The sequence below is a fragment of the Calliopsis andreniformis genome, chromosome 6 (assembly GCF_051401765.1).
Source record: "Calliopsis andreniformis isolate RMS-2024a chromosome 6, iyCalAndr_principal, whole genome shotgun sequence".
Classification (NCBI taxonomy): Eukaryota; Metazoa; Arthropoda; class Insecta; order Hymenoptera; family Andrenidae; genus Calliopsis; species Calliopsis andreniformis.
The window spans coordinates 2,567,003-2,592,035 of record NC_135067.1 but is presented as its reverse complement, the minus strand read 5'-3'; the positions used below and the strand labels follow the sequence as shown (position 1 = coordinate 2,592,035).

Below are 25,033 nucleotides of genomic sequence, written 5' to 3'. Positions count from 1 at the left end.
ATCCTTTCAGTTTTGCCCCTTTCACCGTTTCTTATCCTATTACGTCGTCTAAGAACACTTTATTAATCCTATTCGCTAATGGTACCTGTACAGGGCGGTACGATGGTATCGTTTCGATAAAGACTTCTTTCAGATTTGCTCACCTTTAAGAGGATTTGACAATATATTTATTCGACAACCTTAGCAAAAGACTATAAAGAAGAAGGAATATGTATTTCTTTGTATCATATAAATTTAGAGTTAGTAGATAGCAATACCATACATTTTGTAACGTAAAAATATTGTGACAATCAGAAGAAGGTTTGATAATCAAAGCCAAACAAATTATGATAACCAATAGACTTAAAAATCCTTAATGCGTCTTATGACTATTTGATTCCAATTTGGTGACTTGCTTCTATTGACAAATTTCATGTCATTATTATTTATTAGCGATTTTTGTATAGACTAGTGATTTTAGTCATTGACTTCAATCACTTTTTAATTTTAAAAAAGATTAAATGCATTGGATTTAAGACATTTTGTATGTTATTGCTTTAGCTACTTTTCCATTTTCCAAAATTCAAATATAAAGCGATATTCATTGCTTTTGGTACGTCTTCTGTATGTGATTCTAATTTCTTCACATAACATTCTAGTTTTTCAACTCGTTATTTTACTCGTTATGTGTGGGCTACGTGAGTGCTGGGACGAGTTATTTGATGCTCAAACGAAGACACTGTATCGAATTCTATATAAATTTGTAGTAACTACATTACAAGTATCTCAGGTAAGGTTACAGGGTTATACATTCATAAAAATGTTTAGAAAAACCTAATGAAGTAGACAGTATTCTTGAGAATATTTGAAACAACCTTTACACACCTCTGACAACGTACATGCATTTTTCTTTCAGGTAGTAGAAGAAGATTTAAAATTACTATCTAACAACAAATCTAGTTTTATGCTTACATTTAGTAATCTAACGTAAGATTAAATATGTTTATAGAGTACAGATGCAGAAGAAGTCGAAAAGTACAGTACATGCTACCGTACACCCAATTTTAAATCTAATATTGTGTGCAATATGATTTTGGAATTCGTCTTAATAATCCCTACATACTTATAATACGAAACAAACGTAATATGGTTTTATTTGGAAAACCCAAGGTGACCTTCGATCAGTATAGAAACAAACTATATGACGTTTTCATTATCGTCATTTATTATTTATTCTATAGCGTTCAATTTTTGTGCTGACCTTTTTTTTGTCAAACGATCATAAATGGCTGAAAAATTGTGCCACGCGTTAGACGGAACACTTGTGCAAGGCGTAACAATATTAATCGCCACGGCTGAAGGGGGTTTAATCTACACCTCTGGATCGATGGACATTTGTATGCCACATCTTCAACAATTTTTCTTGACTAAACGGTTCGTTTGCGACATATGATTCCTTTCGAACATTTTCTCTTCTAAACGATCTAAATACGATTACGTAATAAAAAAAATTAATTTCCAATGTTATAAACAGTTTTGCAGTTTCTTTACAAATATCCACCGATACAGAAATGTAGATTCTCTCCCTTCAGACGTGATGATTAATATTTTTGCACTCTGTACAGAGTATGTTCAATAACAAAGTATGAGAAGTTTTAAGAAGTCATTTAATACGGTGCAATGTTAGGTTGATGCATAAGTTCACACCACATCACTTTCCCCTTCTTTTCCGTAAAATTGTTGGTATTCATCAAAATATGATATTATTATAACATAAATTATACATAATTGCAAGCAAAAATAAGAAGCTATAACTATTTTATAAGATAGGAAAGTATATTTGTGATACATGAATGAATGGGAAAGGGAAGCCTAATAAAATGAAAATTGAGAATGACAAAATTGATTTGTTTATTAAACATTTGATTTAGTTTATTTTACTGACATTGCTGCCTCTGATTCGGATTTTAACCCTTTCGCTACGACAGGCGACTACAATTACTCTGCACAAGACACCCCTTACATACGAGGGACGATTATATTTGTTCGTCGCAAAACATCGTACATTTACTCTGGACTTGCAATTTCGACCTTATTTCCTTAAGAAAATATAGCTGACTCCTGAAAACTTAACAAGGGCAAGTGTCGACGAAGTTGATGGTGATTCCGCGAGTAAAAAAATTAATTAGAAAAATAACATTTACGTATTAAAATCGATCTCTTAAGGAAATTTCCACAATCTATTTTTGTTTCTCAATTAAATTGAATTTGCCACATATTCATGCTCTCAATAGTTATATCACTAATCATGTTACGAACAGCCGAATTAATTCTATAAGCTTTGTGTCTCGCTCAATTATTTAGTTTCGTTTCTCATTATATAAACACGATTAAAACAGGTTACAATCAGAGATACGACAACACCTATTCCCACGAGTTTGTAAATCGAGATGTCGGATGAAGCTGATCATCGCCTGGAATCAGTGAATACATCAGCCATTAATTATCGCTCGGTCGTGACGTGCGAGGCTCTTTAATCTTTGCTTTACACGAGACCATGGGAAAAAGATGACTCTTCCAGGATTAAAAGAGCTGCGTTGCAGCGTCGCCGTAGCAAAGCTTGATGCAAATGGAGCCACTGAGAGGCAGGAAAGAATAGCCAAATTGCCCAGGGATGTAGAAAAATGAGAAGGGGTCACTGTCGAGTCTCGTTGCTGCAGAACGAGGGGATTCACTGGAAATTTGTGTCAACGATGATGCAAACGGTTTGAATGAAAAGTGTTGCTTCACTTTGTGTATTTTAATGTTCTTGACGTTCACAGACTCATGTAATATGATTGCAGTTTTGTCACTACAACAATAGGAGTTAAATATACAACCCCGTTTAAAGGTATTAGAACACTTAACACACGTGATTACGAATTTAGGGGCTCACTCAGCTGGGATTGTAGCTTTGTGAATTTGTAAGGACAGTGAGAAATATTTCATTTTTCATTTTTATATATAATTTATGTATATTTCATTTTTTTGTGTATATTTCAAATGAAAAGATCTACGTTATTGTAGATATTTATACTCTTCAAAGTCGATTTATATTATCAGGCACGGAATGTTTACGGAACGGTTCGGTTCAAGCAAAAATTATTGCTGGTAAAAAGACATAACTGTTCATATGTAGTGTCGCAGCTCCGTTATGGTACGTGATTTTATAACCAATGAGCACAATAAAAACATAATCATCGAAATGACATTGCTAGATTTAGTCAAGGCATTTGATCTGATCTGGCGCAAAAGTCTTATACAAAGTGTAACAAAAATGTTATAGTTCCTTGAAAGGGGTGATTCAGAGGATGATTTGAAACAACTTTTTCCTTAGCGAAAATGTTAGATGAGGATTTGTTAATGAGTTATTAACGAAAAACATCGATTAATGAGAGCGCGAGTTTGCTGTTCGAGCGACCGTTGGTAGCGTTGGGTACGTACGCTAGGCGCTACGGTTGTACTCCGAACAAGAAAGTCGACATACATCGAAGGAAATAGCATTAGCATGAAAACTGAAAGCGACATAACAAATAATACCGAGTCCTTTTTTTGTTTATCACTTGAAGTGAATAATTAATTAAAATCGAGGAAAACTACGTGCAACGTAAAAACATGAATACACAGTTTTTTTGTTTGAAGAGATTCAAGTATAATAATTACTTGATGTGAACAACCATTTCATTTGGCAAAATTGGCGGTCGACCTTAGTGTTCAATATTTTCACAGAAAACATTAGGTCTATGTTAGGTTTTTATAGGTATATAGTACTAAAAGTACTATGCACTTAGGTTTGAGTTGGATCAGTTTTTCTTTCGAGCGTCTGTAACACCATGTGAGCCACCCGTTATATACGCTTGCTGCAGACCATCGCTGTAGAATGTTTTTACACGAAAGTCTTTTCGCAAATATCGGGGAAACTAAGGCCGACCACCAATTTTATCGAAAGAAAAAGTTATTCAAAATATCAGGATTTATGACATTGTACATAGAAGTTGTCGAAATCGATCACCTACATCGTCGGCAAATTTACCATAGCTTTTTGCAAGTATTTCAGAAATTAAAGCCATCTGGAAAAAAACAGTTGTTCAATATAACGCTATTTATAACATATTTGAAAATCATCAAAATCGGAGGTGGAGCCCATATAACAAATAATTACCAAAATATTTGTTTTTTCGTTTCCTTTCATTGACTTTCAAGACAGAAGGGGTGGGGGATATTTTTAAAGTTCGACTAAGGCGGCTCTATGCACGAGGCGGTTCTGTTTACTATAGTATAATGCTCTTCGTTATAGAACAAAATGAAGCGTGAAAATAATTTTATTTGTCTTCGTACAAATGTATCGATCATTATTAACATTATACTCTTTTATGTTTTTCAATATTTGGCTCAAGATTTCGATGTTCAGGATAAGTTCAGAAAATAATTATACATACGTACACAATATGCTTCTGCGTTCATATATCATTACAAAATACATATTTGTAGAAAAATTAATTTTTTTAACAATGTTTTTAGCCCTACTGTTGTTAATAAAGAGAAATTTCAACTCATAAAAAACATGAATTTCATTGAACATTATATCTTGTATTTTATATTTCATAAATCTTATGTATTTATCTATGTACCAATGAATAAAGAGAAAGAAAATACATGAAAATGGGTTTGAGAAAAGAAATAAAAAATCATCGCTCCAGATAGAATCTCGAATTAACGATCTTTGAATTATGAAACCAGGCCTCACGCTCACAGCTTCACCGGTTCACGTTGAAACTTTCATTTACCTAATACTTCAACCAATGAGTGAATGTTTAAAGCCATTTTTTATAAAAATGACTAATGAGAAACCCCTAGTATTTTATATATTTTTAATGCGCATTATAGCTTACAATTTATCCACGGCTCCACCCAAAAAGCACTCGTCTGGGTCGCAACGTTCTCTTATCAGCTAATTTCTGACTTCAGCCATAATCTTAAGGCGGTTTCCCACGGCGTGTGTGCCTAGTTCGTCGACTAATACAAGGAGATTATCTCAGTAAGCTTGGCTTGACTTGTGGAAACTTGTATGTATGAATCCGAATCTACGAGTTTGGCTTGTTTCTTATGTTTCGCTTTTTCATTTTTGAGTAAGTATTCAGCACAGCCGAATCAATCGCAGAATCGGATTTGCCGAGCCAGGCTTGCCAAATCATGTGTCGTGGAAAGTGTGGGAAGCCTTTATTCGTATGTATGTATATGTTCGGAATCTCGATTTGTTTCTACCCAAGTCTTCACGACTTGTTTCGAATTGACATCCTAAAAGTTTCGCATTCTCCCACACCTCTAATTACTAATTACCTATATTTCTTTCTACAATTAACCCTTTGATAAATGTCTCTTCATATATTTCTATTTTTCCTCGTTCTTTTCGACTTAAGCTAGAACTACAAAACAAAATTCATGCAGCAACAATGAGTCTTGTATAAATATATATACGCACCACCTCATGTTACCCACGCACCCCACGCCCTCGAACATACCACTCGGTGTTAACCACGCACTCAACATTTTATCCATAACATCCAGTGTTAACCACATATCTGACAAATAGATGACTCATTGTTAGTGTTAACCACGCACTCTACATCACCCAATGTTAACCACATACCCAACAAATATTTCTTTTAAATATTTCTAATCTTACATTATTCTCCTAACTATACTGCGTTCACTGAGAGAACGCAGTCGTTTCACGCAGATGGCTTCCATTGCTCCGACTGACTTTTCCACTGAGATTGGTGAAGGATTCAAGAGCCTAAAAGGACACGCCTTGCTTCTTTCTACTCTGTATACCTAGTGTCCAAATGAAACAAATGTTTCTATCTATTAAGAAACAATATTTATTGAGATATCAATGTATAAGAATCCACAGCTTATTTGATTATAAAAAAACGGCAACGGTAGAAATGTTTCCTGGGTTTCCTACAAAATGTTCGATGCGACCAGGTAGTTTATGACACGGGAAATCTAGGGTCGTTTATGGTATTGCAACGCAGTAAGAATTCTGACTAGTACCAGTACGTTTTCGGTCGACAGAGACGATATTCAAGAAGATTTTTATTTACTAACAGAGCCGCATTAATACTTTTGGAGAAAACTAAAGTCTAAAAGAATATCGTTTGCTTGCTCAAAATTTCTTTCACACCGTTTATGCGCTAACACTTGAAGAAGTGACTTTCTTTAGAAATGGTAGGACCTCCAAGGGCCCAACAAGGGGTTCATGGGTAGGGATGTGCTCGGGAGTGACAGAGCCAATAACTAATGAGCGTAGGCGTGAACTGCGCAAAGGGTACGAAAACTCGTCAACCGGCAACTGCGTTCTCCCAGTGAACGCAGTATAGTGAAGAAAGACGAATTAGAATAAGTCTGGGCTGCGTACTTTGAAGAGGATCCTCTGCCAGAGAGGTCCTACCACTTTTCTTAAGTCTAAATACTTACGTATTTAATTATACACATAAAGCGAAAGTGTACGTTGTAACATGTCAAACACGCTAAAAACACTAAATTTTACAAACGTATAACTTTTAGAGAGTTGAATTTCTGTTGTTAAGAATAGCATTTTTGAATTTTACTCGTCGAGTAATATTAAATTACGAAAAAAATTCAATAATCTTATTTGCTCTAAAGTTTACCTATTTTGTTATGTAAGAAATAAAAAAGTTACACTTTTTTCGCTTAGTATCGCCATCTTACTCCGATCTCTCCTACGTGTATACCACTAAATATGTTTACTAAAATGATGTTTTCTTTTTGATAGTGTATTTCGATCACTAATAAATTTAATTTTATACTTAATTAAAAGGCTTTAAATGATAATTATACGGGCAGGAATAATGGTAATTAATCGGAAGCATGTCAATTCACTGGAAACCTATTATTTATGAAATCCTCTATTATTTTAGTATTACCGTGAGATTATTATATGATATACTATCCATGGTTCATTTTAAAAACCTTAATTCTTCAGACGTTGTTTAATCTAAGTTGAGAGTAATTAGTTGAGAGCATTTATGAAGCTTCTAATTTCGTTTTATCCTCTTTTCCCCTTTTATTTTATTTGTGACAATCGGGTTAGCGCTTCTGATAAAAGAGACGAATTCGAAGTCCACTAATAGACCCTTATCATTCGCCGATGAAGCTAACTGAAATTCAAAGCACTCCAAACATTCGCCCATCCAATGAATTCTTCGTTAACGTGCTCACTATTATACCCGGACGCGTGAAAATTTGATAACGTATCACCTGGCACAAATTTTCAGACAATCCTCCTATCAGACCCAATACATTTCTGTCTCGCCATGCGGGAAACAGTTCCTGACACTTTTCCCTTCTGAATTCAGGGTTTTATCGAGGAACGAAAGATAATGTCATCACTGAAACTTTTTTCTAAAAATAATTCTCTTTGTATATTCCGTATAACGTGCTATAAGAGAGGTGTAAATTATTTTGTTAGTATTCACAGATTCGCCATACATACAAATTTCCCATAATAAAAATGAAATTTACTTTTTTTTGTTTGCGTGAATTATTATTTAACGTAAATTCATATTATCATTTTCCTTTTATATTTTGCTATTCGGAATATATGAGACAGTATAGATTGCATTCTTATTCATTTTGAATATACTTGTAATAAAGGAGATGGTTGAAAATGACTAAAATCTGAGTTGCACCAGCACCTAAAATATTGATACAGTATAGTTCTATAGGCTTTAAAATATAAAAAAATAACATTTATATACGCAGCAAGTGATGGGAAAATTATAGAAAAAGTATATGTAGTGGAGCGCACGTAGGGCGAAATAGTAGGAGGATCTTCGACTTAAAATGAGTGAAATCTTTAAACAATGCATGAGATACAAAAATTTAAACTATATTCTATAATTAATATATAAAAGACAAATATTAAAAATTTTAGTTAGTAATCACGGAAAGCCCTTAATTCAGATAACAGATAATATATTTATTTGAAGAATTATATTTTCTAACTTACGTAATGACAAAGTAGCAATTGTCTAAGATAGAAAATATTGATTTGTTCCGTAGGCCTCTTTATCTGATGATAAGTCAGTCTCTTTAAAATACTTTTTAGAAATGTCTGCGAGTACAGGGATTTCACTTTAATGACGTGCAAATCCAAAATACCATAGCACTGTTGCCACATGCGAACACATAACTACGACACGTTCGATTTTACAACCATATGTATGTCCAGCAATGGATGATATCCCGTTTTCACTCTTATCCAATAATAAGTATACAAACTATTTTATCGTGTTCATGTCTGTAGATTATAATTGCGTTTGGAACAGAACACTGTTGTCGAGATTAAAGTTATTGTTGTAAGCTTCAGTATGATTTTATTAAATTAAATGTATTTATATACATAATAAACAATATAGAATTAGATGGAACTAAATTAATATTATTCTATTATAATTAAATCTAATATAATATTATTGAAATAACTAATAATGAAAACTATATTCTATTAAATTTATATTATATTTATATTATATTAAAACTATATTATAATAATAAAAATTATTTATTTAGTTATATATGTACAATAATTACATAATTATGTATTATTTTTATTATTGTTATGTATATTGTGTGTACTATGTATATGAAGTTTTAATTTCTACCAAAGTTAATCAGTATTTAACTGACAAAAAATTGCAGTTTTCTAAATTAAAAAAAAAATTGATTTTTAACAACAAATCGATGTTGCCGTCATATCTTTAAATGGAATTGAGTATTTTTAACTTCATAATATTGTAGGCGACGTCGAAACGAATTAAACGACCTGCTATACGATGACTTTCAGATAATCTTGAAAGAAAATAAATCAGTTGCAGAATATTTGAAACAATTCGGCAATACGTAACAGCAACGTCTCGCATTTTGAAATTATGAAATGAACGTAAACATTATGAATGCTTATGTGTTCAACTGTTGTCCCTTTGTGTCGCAAGATCTTAAAATTTTTGAGACATGTACCTCCTACATTGTTACAAGAAATTCCGGAAAACATCAACGAACATATGTATTTCCAACAGGACGGCTGTTCAGCTCAAAATGCTGCAATAGTAAAAACGTATTTAACTACAGTTTTGGGGGATCGATGGATCGGAACATATGGTCCAATTCGATGGCCAGCTCGCTCGCCGGATATAACCCCTTTAGATTTTCATCTTTGGTGATATTTACAATTGATTGTGTATGAAAGACCTGTGGATAGTATTAAAAATCTTAAAGAACGAATAATTCACGCGTGTAGAAATGTAAAAAGAAGTTCCCTAATGGAAGCTATACATTACACATAAGATTTTGTTACAAAGAGCGGAACTTTGCGTTGCAGAAGATGGGATGCAGTTCGGAAATTTAATTTAATTACTAATTAATTACATGTACACTTTTAACATTTGTGTTTTCAATTTGGCTCCAAATAAATTTGTTTTTTTTGTGAGTTAGATTCTAAAGCAATGTTGATGTTCATTTGTTCACCTCAAAATGCGTTGCTATTACGTATTGTCTAATTATTTCAAATATTTTGGCAATCGATTTATGGCGATATTTTCTTTCAAGGCTATTTGAAAATCATCGTACAGCAGGTCGTTGTATTCGTTTCAACGTCGCCCACAATATTGTAAAGTTAATAATATCCAGTTCCATTTAAAGATATGACAATTTCTTTTTAATTTAAAAAATTGCAATTTCTTGTCCGTTAAATACTGATTAGCTTTGGTAGGAAACACTTTTCTGTCAGACTATCCAAAGAAGCTAAAAAATCGTGGGGACTAATTTGTGCCGCACCCTGTATATCAGATTTCCAATATAATTTCTATTAACATTTGCAAATGCCGATTGTAAATTTGTAAAAGAATCGTTCTCGTTCTGCCGTTTTTCAAATGGCACTTTCGAATCCAATACACTGCATAAATTTTCTATTGAATTAAAATCCGAACTTTGTGCCAGCCATTTCAGCAATTTAACTCGACAAATTTGTTTTTTTTAGCAATATGCTTTGGGTCGTTGTCTTGTTATGAAACAAATTCTTTGTCGAGGATCATTTTTGCAATTACTTCTTCTGAATTTTCAATATACTTGTGAATATTCATTATCCCATCAATCTGTACTAAATTACCAACTTCGTTCCATGAAAAACACCCCCACAACATTAACAACCCTCCACCAAATGTAACAGTTGGCGTAATAAACGGCCTTTTGCGTGTTTCATTGCTTGTTCTCCACACATAATGCTTCGTTCTTAATTGTTTCAGTTCAAATTTGCTTTCATCACTCCATATTATTTTTGTCCAAAATAATACTGCCATATTTACACATTTTTTTGCAAAAGCTAAACATTTCCTTATGTTGGTATGATTACATTTGTTCTAAAGAATTCTACGGAACCAAATCAGTTAAAACTTTTCAAATATCTTGTACATACAATGTAGAAAGTACATCAATTTTTTAAATTGGAAATAATACATAGTTATAGAAGTATTGGCATTGGCGTGAGACATATTTTCCATGATGTGTTTAAATTGCTAATACCTTAGTGTCATAATTACTAGACATAAACTGAAAAACGAGACGGAATTTCAATTAGTATTATACCATACAGTATACCATACAGTATACCATACATTATATCATACAGTAAATCTAAAAATGAGCACAAAGGAAAGAGTTAAAACTGGTAAAAAACTAACACTGAAAAGAATATACGTTTTCTACGTTCCTTTCTCTAAGTTTTTTGCAAGAAAACGTGTACTCTTTTAATAGATATTTTTGATTTCTGATGCTAGTGTATGCAGAAATATGTTTTTAATGATGTATTAAAAATTCAAGTCAATCGATTGAACCGTTTTTTCCTGCGCTATTAACAAATTTAAGAAATGTTTTAAGAAAACCGCGCTTAAAGTTTCCGCTCACTACAACCTCGCTACACGCAAGGAAATGAATAAGGCTCTATAACACAGTAAATTTTTGAGATATCGTTCTACAATTTTGGAATAATAATTTTGAATAGTTATACATTTGAAATATCGAAATAAAAAAAAATTAATTTTATTCACCCCTCCAAAGAACGTAGGAACCCTTAAGGCGTTACTCTACTGTGGTTCCCTCAAAACTAGTGAAAACTGTGGGAATTAATTCTAGAAAAACTACAAATATACATCTAAATAAATATATATTGAAAATTTTATAAAAAAATGTTAATATTTATTGAAGTTACAGTGGGTGTAGAAAATGTTTGTACACCGACTAATTTCGAATAATATATTGTGAAATTGTAGTTTATTAACTAATTTTGTATAACCAACAAGTTTTTACATATTCTCGGAAATCTCTAAAACAGATACAGTGCAAAAAAACTTAGATGATTGAATAATTTGCAAAGTTATCAAGAAAAAAAAAACAAAATATTGTCCGAAATAAACGAGCAATTCGTACAGTTCTAATTTCGAGCTATCTGCAAGTGAGTTTTTAATGTAAACACTTCACATGATTGTTTATTAGCTATGATTGACATCGTCAGTATGTTTGGAAACGTTGTCAGCATCAGTCGAGCTGAAGACTGTGTACTAGTCGAAACTATCGTTGAAAATGGAACGAAAACGTAGGGAAAGTATGATAAAAGAAAGAAAAATTATTATTAATTTGCACAATCAGTGCAAAAGTTTATCGGAAATTTCGCGGATTATAAACCGACCTCGCTCAACTATACAAAGTATAGTTGATAGATACGGTTTACGAAAGAAGTTGCAGGGCAACTCAAGTGGACGTCCGCGTAAAATTATTCAACATACTGGACGAGCGATTATTAAAATGATAAACCTAGATCCAAGGATACGTGCAATAAAAATAGCTGAGCACCTTAGAGATAATTTGAGCATTGATCTCTCGATTAATACTGTACGTTGTTTTTTGCGGAGTCAAGAGTACCACAGTCGGATAGCTGGTAAAAAATATTTCGTGAATCAAGCAAATAGGAAGAAAAAATTGAAGTTCGCAAATAATAATGTTACCACATCAATGTAGTACTGAAACCGAGTGATCTTTACAGACGAGAGTAAATTTAATATTTTCGGGTCTGATGGACGCTCTATTATATGGAGAAGAACTGAGACTACAAAATTTACGACCTAGAGTAAAACACGGCAAAGATTCCGCACTCGTTTGGAGTTGCATGAGTGCAGTTAGTATCGGAAAATTAAAATTTATTGATGGAATAATGAACCACCGGGTTTATATCGACATTTTGAAACGGAATCTTTCTGTCAGTGCAGAAAAGATGGACATTAAAGATAATTTTATCTTTCTACACGATAATAATCCAAAGCATACGGCGTACAATATAAAGATGTGGATATACGTAATACGCCAGCATATATAAAAAATCCACTACTATCTCCTGGTATTAACCCCATCAAACACCTATGGGATTACTTGGAACGTCACATAAGAAAACATCAAATATTCTCTAAAGAAGATTTAAAAAATGCTCTTATGGAAGAATGGAATAAGATGCCATCCAGCGTAACAACGAAATTAGTAAATTCAATGCCACGAAGAGTCGTAGCAATTATAAAATCAACTTAACTAAACTGTTTATTTTACTTTTTCATTGCCAAATAAATTTAATTTCCACGTTTTCCTCATGAATTTCTAATGAGTTTTAAAAAATATAGTAGCTGCACAAATACTTATTGCTCTTATATTTCGGTCAGTACTTTGTTTTTTTCTTGATAACTTTGCAAATTATTCAACCAACTAATTCTTTTTTGCACTGTATCTGTTCTAAAGATTTCCGAGAATATGTACAAACTCATTGTTTATAAAAAATTAGTTAGTAAACTACAATTTCACAATATATTATTTGAAATTAGTCAGTGTATGAACACTTTCTACACCCACTGTATATAACTTTACGTCCAAAACCGTTTTTCAGAATGATGTACCTGATTTTCGCTACCTGATTAATCTGACATAGAAAAACAAACTTTTTCTACAAGTGAAATTGTACTTGCTATATCGCGAATGACGATAATTTTTATAACATTTTTTATTTACGAAATATAAGCAATAATAACGCAAATTTGTGTGATAGAATCGAGATAAAAGTTCAAACATTTTATTCTCCTTGATTAAACAAGGCAACAATAAAGAGACTCGGTCGCATCATAGCGAATGCAGTCTAAAAAAAATTGTTTTTCTATACCAGATCAATTAGGGCGCCAAAATCATGTATACTATTCGACCGCGCATAAAGAACGACGTTGGACGTGAAGTTACATAACTTCAACAAATATTACTATTTGTACATAAAATTGTCAACGTATATTTACTGAGAAGTATGTTAATAAATTACCAAAAATGAATAATATCATATTTATAGTTTTTGTAGAATTAATTCTCAAAGTCTTCACTGGTTTTGAAGTAAGAACAGTAGGATAACTCCTTAAATACACATGTACCCAATACACCTTCACCAGAAAACTGTCACATGCCACAAAATTAAATTTCTTGAAAAGAGCAAGAAAAGAAATTTTATTTATGAAATTAAAGATACATATTACAATCGATCCTTGATAACTCGAATCTAAAGGGAAGAGCTAAAACCTTCGAATTATAGAAGTTTCGATTTATCAAAGTTTTCGAGAAAGAGAGATTTAATATCCGAAAATTTGACTTACAGAGAGTTTGTACTAAAATTAATAAGGTACTGGTTGTAATAACTTAAACAGAGAAAAATTCAATTTCAACTTGAAAAGTGTTAGTGTTTTAGATTTCCTCCTACAACTCAGTTTACTCAATGTAAATGTAAAGATGCCAGTTTTAAGACGATGATGGGAATTATATATTTGATTTATGACAAATGACCAGCTTGCATGAATGAAGGAGTAGAGACATAGCATGTATTATCTTATGTTTTCCAGCATTCATTTGTTTGCCAAATGAGGGCACATACCTATAACTTCGAGCTATAGTGGTAACGAACGATAAAACTTCGACTTATAGAGGTAAACTTCGATTTGGTGAGGTTTGGTTATTCTAAATTCGAGTTCTAGGTGTAAAATGTGCACCTAAATATGTGGTAAATAATTCGAGTTAAACTTTTTATTTTGATTTACGGAGGTTTTCACAGCGAAACGGGAGAAAGTGAACAAAATTTTCGTTTTATTGAAAATCTACACTTTTTGAAGCGTACGTAGTAATGTGTACTGTAACAATCTTCGTTACTAAAAATTTACACTTGAAAATCTGTTCTCTAAAATGAAAAACGATGGTAATACTTTTTAACGGAAGATATTGCACCCATTAAATGAAAATTGAAATGTTTTAATTTGGAATAATAGATATTGTCACAGAAGTGTGAGGTATTCGACATTTCATTAATTAAAATTATTTTATCATTTTTACTAATAAAGTAGATAAATTTAGAATAGGATGATCCGCACAAGTGTCATCATAAAATTTTATATACTTCCTTAATCATTAAAAAAGTCGTAAATGTTACAAAAGTTAGATTGTACTTAAATCGGTGTACCTTTATTAATCAGAATTTTATTATTCGCCTATTTTTTGGTGATAAGATAGTTACACTGTAGATACCTGTAAAGTGTCAAGAAAAAACTTCATTTTTTTAAAAGAGCAGTTTCGATGAAAGAAATTAGGATTGAATGTGAGGACAATCTTACAATTAGTATTGTGAGAGATGTAATTCTTTCTCATAGTAACTCTTTTGTGTCTCTAACACCATATGAACCAAGATCTATCTACCTATATGCATGTTATGTAAGTATGTCCTCTATGTGTACCAGCTTACCGTTAAATCTTTGATTAAGTTGTTGTAATACTTACAACTTTTGAATTTATTGTACGTTTTCTGATTTATGAAAAATATATCGACTTAAATATGAATTGGCTATTCGTTTCTAATGAATTTTATGCACAATATCACTAAATTGTGATAAATTTATATACACTATGTAAAGTATTCTTGCTACATAATACGTAATCTACTTCAGTTGTCAGGTAATTTTTAATGAAATTTTTAATTTAAGTTTATAACCTTAATGAGTGACTTCCAATTTAGAAATTACCGAGTCATGTTTTATTAATATTACTGTGCGACGTGTTCATTAATAATGTATAACCCGCATTTTAGGATTTTACAGCAAAGTCAGTTCAGCCGACAATGTAACAATCACTATCGCAACGTATGGCTATGTGAAATTCATTTAACAATGAAGGCAGAAATATTTGTTTTTGCAATGAATATCAAATTCTGATACTACGGTGAAAACCGGTGATAGATATTAATTAATGGTGGAGTGGAAGATAGGCATTATTAAAATTATGGAAATTTGAAAGCTGATTAAAATTCATAAAGCACAAGAAGTTGTGTCAGAGTGTGTTAAGCGCTGAAAAGTTCCGGTCGATGATGCGCACGTTGTGTGTCAAATTGTAGAGCAGAAAGTTAATAACATCGTTAGACCCTTGCCGAGTTCGCTCGATGCCACTTAGGAATTGTGACAATAATTTTGTGCAGTAGTTTGGAAATTCAAGCGTTAAACGTTTCTCAAATATCATGAATTACAACGAAGAAAATTATTTCTCTGAACATACAATACTTCTTTGATGAAACGTTATAAAATATAAAACAATTGGTTTATATCAAATCAAAGTTTAATTTATTATATTACCAATTTTCATTTTCAGTTTATAGTTTACAGTGATATAATGATTTATACGAGGAACTGGATTAAATGTTACTAAATTCATATATACTAATTACAATAATTAATAAACTGTAATAGTTAATTCAATTACGAATTAAATTCTTCAATTATTAAATTGTTGTCAATCGTAATTACAATTGCGAATCTAATTAGATTCATAATTAAGAGAATGTTTTTGTGAGTTCGTAGGTTTTATTATCTTAATTATGATTAAGCTTTACATTTAATAATTATATATTATCGAAATGGTTCTACATAATTATAATTCATGGTTATGTAATTTAGACTGCCAAATACTAGCTTCCATTACACTTGTAATTTCCATACACAATTAGGATTAAGATATATAGCAATTAGATTTAAATTGTAATTACCGTTTAGCTGAAATTACAGTACTATTAATAAACTATAATTGTGTGAAGTGCAATTTATTACATGTATAACCAATTATTTTTAAATTATACTTTTGATTAATCGATCGTCTGATTATGATTATATATGCACTGACAATGAGATAGATTATTGTAACTCATATGTATTTAAGGTTAACACTGCAATAAAATGGACATTATGATATGAAACGAAATATTTTGTAAATAAAAAACAAGTTCAGCAAATATTTACTGTATACTGCAATAAATACATAACAAAATTCATTACATATAATTTACAAGTAAATAAATAACATTAATGTTTTTCTTATGAAATGTGGAAGTAGCTAAAAATAACTGCGGGGTTCCTTGAACATGGAGCGCTATGGTTTACCAGTTGTTAAGGGCGGCACTGCCTGTAAAAGTATTAAAATAGACAAGTTTTACTTTAAACTAAGTTATATATTTCAACTGGTATACCAGGTGGATTAATAACCAGTAAGAAGATGTGTACTCGAAAGAAGCTCTGAGAGTATAAAATCTTAAGCTTAGGAGAGAACGGGAATAAAAATAACATGCTTTACATTTGGCCCAGCTGCCAATTATCTTTTTTATATCTAAGATATAAAAACAAAACGTACGTCTTAAGGGGTTACATCTATTTAGAAGCCCGAAAAGCTACATAAGTTTGGGAATATTTTTTCAGCTAGGAATGGAAATGATACTAATGTTTTTCCTGTAAGAGATACATCTTTTAACTGTATCATCCTAAATTTCCATATAGTTAATAACTAAAAAAGATACTGCCATTTTTTTAAATGCAAAAATAGAATAGTTTCTTATAAAAAACGATAGCAACAAGCATTTAAATAAACATATTTTAGTACCGATAAAAAGAGATATATTTTAAGTAATGGAAGATAAAAAGCATAATTAAATTTGTATATATTTTTGGTATCGTGTATTGGCTCAATGATATCCTTTATCTACTCTAAATTACAATTATGACATACATAATGAAGATCACTTATGGTGTAGTCTTCACGGAACCAACCCCTACAATTTAGACATTGGATCCACTTCTCTCTCGAACAGCCTTCACTAAAAGGCTCCAAACAAACCAGACATGTACAGTCATTGTTATGTAAAGAATTTCTATCCCGTATATTGTGCTTGCTTTGTTCCTTCATTGTCTTTTTGCAATGTACATCCATTGAACTTTTATGTGGACAAAAGTAACATGTTACTTTCGTCTCCATAGGGACGTATTATTTTTGTCCCCACCCACGTTTTTTAGAATAAAAATGTTATACTCCATCTTAAATTTTTCTTAATCAATGTACATACTTAAAACTTAAGTAGAATTTGTCTTGCTCCTTTTAGTAGATACACAGATGTATCTTAATAGTAACGGCATAATATCTAGACGATCAAAATCCTATTTTATGTCAACTATTCAATATCGTTTTATGTAAGATCCATTTCTTGTATCCTGAAACGCTTTCCGAATGTTTTTTTTACCACAGCCAAACATAGTATCTCCAGGCTTTTGAAATTGTAATATTAAATTACCAGCAATAAATAAAGTCACGCATATAAGCATATGATGCTGCACTGAATAAAGAACAACAATATTCACCACAGAAATTAACAATTTGTTCCTTCAGCTGAGCACAGATCTTTAAGCACTTTCCGTATTTTATAGCAAACCACAAATTAGTATGTAAAATTGGTTTACAATGTTGCTGTGAAACATATAAAGTCGATGACATTTGGAATATGATTAACATATTCTTCGTGATTACAATACAAGAATAAATACTTTCTCATGACATATGCGAAACATTTTTATATTCAATATGCTCCATTTTTATTAAATTATTCTTAACACAGATAACATTTGGAATAATTATGTTAGCATATTTTCAAATAAACGAACGTATACGTGACGCGAAGTATGTACTTCATACAACCACCGCGAGAGGGACATTCACTGAATACTTTCTCGCATGTCTTTTCCACAATCTAAACTATATAAGAGCTGTTTCAAAAACAATAAACATCGCTTCTCGGCCTTATGGCTAAGATCAAAGTGTAGTATCTGTTCTTATCAGCTTAATATCTGATACACTCCCCATTGGGGAGTCAGAATATTAATCTGATTTTTGGAAATTGACGGAGCAGTTGGAGCTTGCTCCACCTCTGTCGCGAGTCGGTCTGGCATTGCAGTGCCGCCAGAATTGGCTCAATAAACTATTTCCAGGCATAATTTACAGCCACTACTCACTTTTTTTTAAGCGCTTGTCGAAAAATCAAATTTTTCGCTAACCGCTACACTTTGATCTTTCGCCTACTTTTCCACGCGCCGTGTGCCGAGAAGCGGTAAGTAACCCTGCGTTTAAACCACGCAGCTCTACCACGCAGGAGCAGTGAGGTGCCCACAGGAGTGGAGTGTCGAGTGTGTGTGGGTGCGCAGACGGCAGCGCGGGACCGGTGGGTGAGTACTCCACCGCTACTCCCTTCCCTTGCTGTGCGAGGTCGCTACGCGTCCAAGCACAGCCCTCCTTCCTCTGTCCCACTTCTATTTTCAAATAGAAGTATCCTATCCAACGTTCTCGTGTTTATGCGAGAACGGTTCCTTCGTCCTTGTCATCGTGCTCCCCCGGCCGTTGAATTAATTTTATTATTTGAAGATTGGACTCGTTAGAGTCCAATTATTTTACTGAATTAATTGGCACCGCGTGGTGCCTCAAATTTTCGACATATTCGACGGTCGGGGTGTGCGATTGACACCCCCAGTCCCTCTCCTTTGCGGTGGAGTGAACCACCTGTCCAGCCTACACACACTTAATCTTTCTTTTAAAACAAGACCACTCAATTTGACTCCTTTGGCGCCTCATTGTTCCTAAGAGATCCGAGCTGCTCGTGAGAAATCTAGTCCCTTAATGTACATTTGTCAGTTTCTATTTATTTGTCTATGTACCTAGTCATTGATTTATTTACTTATTTATTTATTTATTTACTTATTTACTTATTTATTTGCTTATTTATTTACTTCACCTATTTATTTATTTACTTATTTATTTGTTTATTTATTCTTCTATTTATCGATATATTTATTTACATATCTATTTATTTATTTATTTATTGATCACTGTCTGTGGCTAGTTCAATTCAGAAACTGACAATTATATATGTACCGAATCGTATAAACGTTTATTCGTGAGCACGCGTTGGCTAGGGCGGTAACGTGCACGGTATAAGACCGCTACGCTGTAGTAGAAAGGAGCAGTTCGAATCTCGTGCAGGTGATTTCGACATTTTATAATCTATATATATATATTTTTTTTTTCTTTCTTTTTTTTTTTCTTTTTCTGTTATTATTTCTAGTCAACTTTAGTATATTCCATTCGTCCTATTTTATTTTATTTTATTTCATTCTATCAAATTTTATTTTATTTTGTTCTATATTATATTATCTCTCTCTTAAGACTGGCAATATTAGACACAGTGACTGAGTTTGCGTGGTTTATCGTATTTTATTTTATACTACTTAGTTCGCTCATTTTACTAGTCGTGACGACCGTCAGTTGCCTGCTCGGCAGTAGATAGTAAGTGCGAGACTGAACAGTCATACCTAACTATTTATTTATTTATTTGTGTAATTATCGTCCCATTTATTTATCTATATTTATACGATTTCGTCTATTTATTTATACTTATTCTTTACGGTTTTATTTGTTTCTTTTATCTATCTATACTTTTTATATTTATTGTTATACTTTTCTATTTACATATTTAAGTGTTGTCCTATTTATCGAACTATGCAATTCATTTTACCTATTTCACTTATGTTATTTATTTAATCTATTTGATCTAATTAATTTATTTTACATATTTATTCATCTTATCTATTTTACTTATCCTAACTATTCTGTTTTATTTTATCTATTCTATCGACACTATTTACACTATTTATTTATTTTGTTGATTCTCGTTTATTTATTCTATTTTATCTATCTTATTTATTGCACGTCTTTTACTGCTTTTATTTCTTTTATTTATTTTATCTATCGACTGTACTTATTAAGTGATCTACTGCGCGTATTCATCTATTTATTTATTTACTTATTTTATTTAATTTTTTTTATTTTTTGGATTTACCACGTATATTGCGTGCGGTCTGTCGGTATTAGTGACAGAGATCCTGGATCGTGCCGCCACACACACCCAAGCACTTACCGATCTAGTCATCTATTTATTTATTTACCTATTTATTTATTTATTTACTTATTTATTTATTTACTTATCTATTTATTTATTTATCTATTTATTTATTTATACATATTTTTCTTTTTTTTTGTTTGTATTATTTATTTATATTTTTGTATAATTTATTTATTTTGTATAACCCGCGTTAGGTTACCGGTGCCATACGGTGGTCTCCCTCCACGGGGCAGGCATTCACGATACTGACTCATTATTACTAATTCATAATGCTTGCCAACGGGAGGGAGATTACCCTGACATACCCCTTTGCTGAGGCACTCAAATGTCCCGAGTGCTTTAGCAAAAAAGCGTCGAAGAGTAACTCTTTTGAGTACCCGACGCACACGGCGTTTCAGCAGCATCTCCGGCGGACCCACCCGGGGTGGACAATCAAATATGTTTGTTCTTTTTGTGGATACAGTGGCGTGGGCGGATATCCATTCAAAGATGTCAAGGCCCACGTCACAAAAGCCCACCCCGGGGCCGCCGCGGGTGCTCCGGGAGCGCCGTCCCAATGCAATAATGCACCGGCACCGCGGTTAAGTGGCGGCGCGACTAGGACGAGCCAGAGTGGTTCCTCGGTCCGTTCGACGCGCGCGACGCCGTCCCCTACCGCCCTTATTGTAAGGCCCGCGACGCGGGCGACAGTCACCCCCGCGACCACGAGGACGTCCCGCAACATCAGCGGGAGAACCTCCGTCACCCCCACCACTTCGAGCTCGACGAGAACTGCTACCCCAAACTCCACCGTTACACCACCTACGCATCCGGCCAGTAACGACCGTCCGTCCTCTGGCCAACGACGCCTCCCGCCGACGACCTACGCGGAGCTGGTCTCGCGGAGCCAGAGGAAGTCCACCACGACCACCACGGGGACCAACAGGAGGACATCGACGGCCGCCACACCACCGAGCAGCGGCGGCAGCAGCAGCAGTAAAAAGATGCCACCCACCGCCAAGGCACGCGCGTCACCGGACAAAACACCGAGTCCGGTGACGCGTAGGATCACAAGGGCCTCCAGCCAGCCCCCGAAGCCTGTGCAGCCCATAAAGAGGACCAGGGCGAAGGGTCCTCCACCTATAACGGCCACCATCAGAGGAGGAGCCAGGCTTTCGAGGGCAACGAGCCTACCTCCTGGTGACACAACTCCCGTCACCATCGCTTCGCCAAACCAGGAGGGGAGGCCCAACCTAGTGGATGCTGCTGACTGCAGGGGGAGATCTTCACCACCCACCCCCGTCGCCGTATGCTGCAGCCCCCTGACCCCCCCAGTTGCCATATCTACGAGTGGGGCCACCCTAACCACCACGACTACAACATCCACGTCGTGTGGTGGCTCCATCATGGCAACAGCCATATTCATCGGGCCTGGGGTCAGGTCGAAGGAGCGGCCAAGGATGCCTCCATCACCTCTGGCCACTATCCGTGAGACCACGGGTCAACTGGCGACCCCCACGAACCAGGGTCTACAGGCGACTCCAACGGCCAAGTCGTCGCCAGAGGACGCCATCTTCACCTGGCGGACGGTCAGAACAAGGAAAGAGAGACGCCGGATCGCTAGCGGTAGTAGTTCCTCCGAGAGCGATGAGGAGGTGCGGGGTGTGAATAGACGGAGGAGTAAGAGAAGGGATCCACCATCACCACCAGCTACTACTGCACCTCCACGGATCCCAAGGACGTCCCCAACCCAAGCCCATCTACTGTCGCCCCGGGGGTCGTCTCTCCCCCCTACGAGCCCCCCAGAAAATTCAACTGCGTCGCGTACACCGCGCGCGTCGCAGCGGGCCGAGGATATCGTCCCCATAATCGAGCGCAGCTGTCGTGCGCATCCGTCCCCGGCTGCGGCCGGGGCGCCCGACGGGACCGGGTCAAGCCGCCCCACGACTTCCGCTCCGGCGTCGGCCTCCCTCGGCCAACCCGGTGCCATTCCCCGCGGTCGAGCCGGTCGTGGGCTCGGACAGGCTCCCCGTCCTCGTGCCTGCCCAGCGCCAACCGCCAACTCAAGGCGCCAGCGGTCCATGCTCCAGCGGCGACCCGAGCTGGCTGCGAGAAGGGGCGATGACGCGAATACTCGCAGAGCCCTTATCGCGAAGGCAGAGGCCGTCGCTACGGTCGAGGAGTTGGAGGAGGCCGCAGCTGAGCTGTCCGCCTTCCTCAAGGCTCACTCGACCAAGGGGACTGCGGGGCAACCAACATCCGCGAACGGGAATTCGCGGCCCCGCAGCAACCGCCAACGCGATCCTCAAGCGAGTCCCGAACACCCGGACGTTGAGGATCGCGTCAGGAGTGCCACGAGGCTCCAACGCCTCTACAGGGAAAACCGTCGCCGGGCCATGCGGACCATCTTGGAGGGACCCTCGCCATTTTGCGAAGTCGACAAAGTCGCGGTCGACGGGTTCTTCCGCCGCATGTACTCGGCTGCGGAACCCCTGGAGAGTGAGCCTCACGTGTGGCCGGAGTGGGGTACTGAGGAGGAGGGTGACTTACGGAGGGCGTTGGAGAAGCCCTTCTCCGCGTCGGAGGTGAGCAGCCGTCTGTGCCGGACGCACAACACTGCGCCAGGCCCGGACGGTGTCACCTACGACGCGATAAAGAGGGCGGACCCAGGGTGCTCCGTGGTCACCGCCATATTCAATGGCTGCCTCCGACTGTGCTGCATTCCGCGGTCGTGGAAGTCGTCCAACACTGTGTTAATTCACAAAAAGGGCGACCGAAGCGACCTCTCCAACTGGCGTCCGCTAGCGCTCGGCGATACAGTTCCGAAGCTGTTCGCCGCAGTGATGGCGGACAGGTTGATGGATTTTGCTGTAAAGGGCAAAAGGCTAAGCTGTCCTCAGAAGGGTTTCCTGAGGCACGAAGGGTGCCACGAGCACAACTTCCTGCTAAGGGAGATCCTAGAGGACAGCCGAAGAACGGGGCGGGAGCTAGTGACCTCGTGGCTGGACCTAACGAATGCGTTCGGTTCCATCCCCCACGAGGTCCTGTTCGACGCTTTTAGGGGCGCCCAACTTCCCCCTAACACCCAACGTTTATTGGTTTCAATGAACACCGGGTGCACGACCAGAGTCCGGACCTCCCAGGGTTTTACAGGGGACATCCCCATCTTGGCGGGCGTGAAGCAAGGTTGTCCGGGTAGTCCAATGACCTTCAACCTGGCCATCGAGCGGGTGATTCAGACCATCGAATCCCTGCCCGTTGGCTATAGGTTGGGGGAGGTGACCCACCGCTCATTGGCCTACGCGGACGACATCGTACTTGTGGCTGCGTCCCCGGAGGAGATGAAGCTCCTCCTCGACACCATCCAGGAGGCGGCGGCCAGGGCGGGATTGAAGTTCAATCCCAAAAAGTGTGCTACCCTGCACCTTCGTGGTAAGGGTAGCTCACGAAAAGCCCTGCCGACCGTGTTTTCCCTCCAACAGGAGGAGCTCAAAGCCTTGGGAGAGGGAGAGGCTTACGACTACCTGGGTGTTCCCGTAGGACACCGCGTAAGCCAAACTCCTGTCGCCACCATCACACGGATGATGGAGGACGCGAGAGCGATCGACGCATCGCTGCTGGCTCCGTGGCAGAAGATGGACGCTCTTCGGACGTTCATCCTGCCACGGATGGACCACATCTTACGCAGCGGTGCGGTCGAGAAGGGACCCTTGTCCAAGTTTGACAAACTGGTCAAACGGCTGGTCAAGGGCTGGATGAACCTCCCCCAGCGCGCAAGTGCGGAGGTAGTTTACCTCCCCACTTGGAGGGGAGGGGCCGGACTCATCCCGATGGCAGACTTGGCCGACGTTCTCGCGATCGCCAATGCTTTCAGGTTGCTTACCTGCAAAGACGAGGCGGTCGCGGGACGGGCCAAACTCTCCCTGAGGGATGCAGTCCAACGAAGAACTGGCCACCAGCCCTCCCAGGAGGAAATCGCGGAGTTCCTTTCAGGTTCCCTGGAAGGACCCTTCGCCCGCGATCCCCTGGGTGACCCGAGCCTTTGGACAAGGGTTCGACTCGCCTCGCGTCGCCAGGCCCAACGCCTTTGCCTGGCGTGGCGACACGATACCGTTTCCGATGGCCTCATGCTCGAATGCAGGGGGTCGGAGGGACGGCGGATTCTAATAACACCGGGTGCCAGATCTCAGGTCATTCGACGCCTGAGGATGGCCATACAGGAGAGTTACCTCTGCTCTCTTCTGGCTAAACCTGACCAAGGGAAGGTTTACCAGGTGTCGTCCCGCTCGGGAGTCAGCAATGGCTTTCTCAGGGACGGCAAGTATGTCCGGTTTGCCGAGTGGCGTTTCGTCCACCGTGCCCGACTCGACGTCCTGCCTCTGAACGGAGCCAGGCGTTGGGGCACTGGTGACCGGCGATGCAGGCGGTGCGGGTACGCGAGGGAAACTCTCCCCCACGTTATTTGCCACTGTCTGCCCCACTCGGCGGCTCTGCAGCTTCGCCACGACGCGATTTTGGAGCGCGTGGCGAAGGCCTGTAGACTGAGGGGAACGATCCGCGTCAACCAGCGGGTCGAGGGTGTCGATGGCGATCTAGCCACGCTCCGTCCGGACTTGGTAGTCCGCGACGACGTGGCGA

The 25,033-nt window shown here is 37.3% G+C and overlaps 1 protein-coding gene and 1 non-coding gene across 2 annotated transcripts in view; one reads left to right on the top strand and one right to left on the bottom strand.

Annotated features, from left to right (window-relative positions):
• The window catches only part of LOC143180604 (adenylate cyclase type 6), a 393,507-nt gene that overhangs the window by 253,898 nt on the left and 114,576 nt on the right, over positions 1-25,033 (bottom strand). The gene's annotated exons all lie outside the window — the stretch shown is intronic.
• On the top strand, positions 18,251-18,443 carry LOC143181295 (U2 spliceosomal RNA). Its single transcript, XR_013002266.1, has one exon. It is a non-coding gene; the product is annotated as a U2 spliceosomal RNA (small nuclear RNA).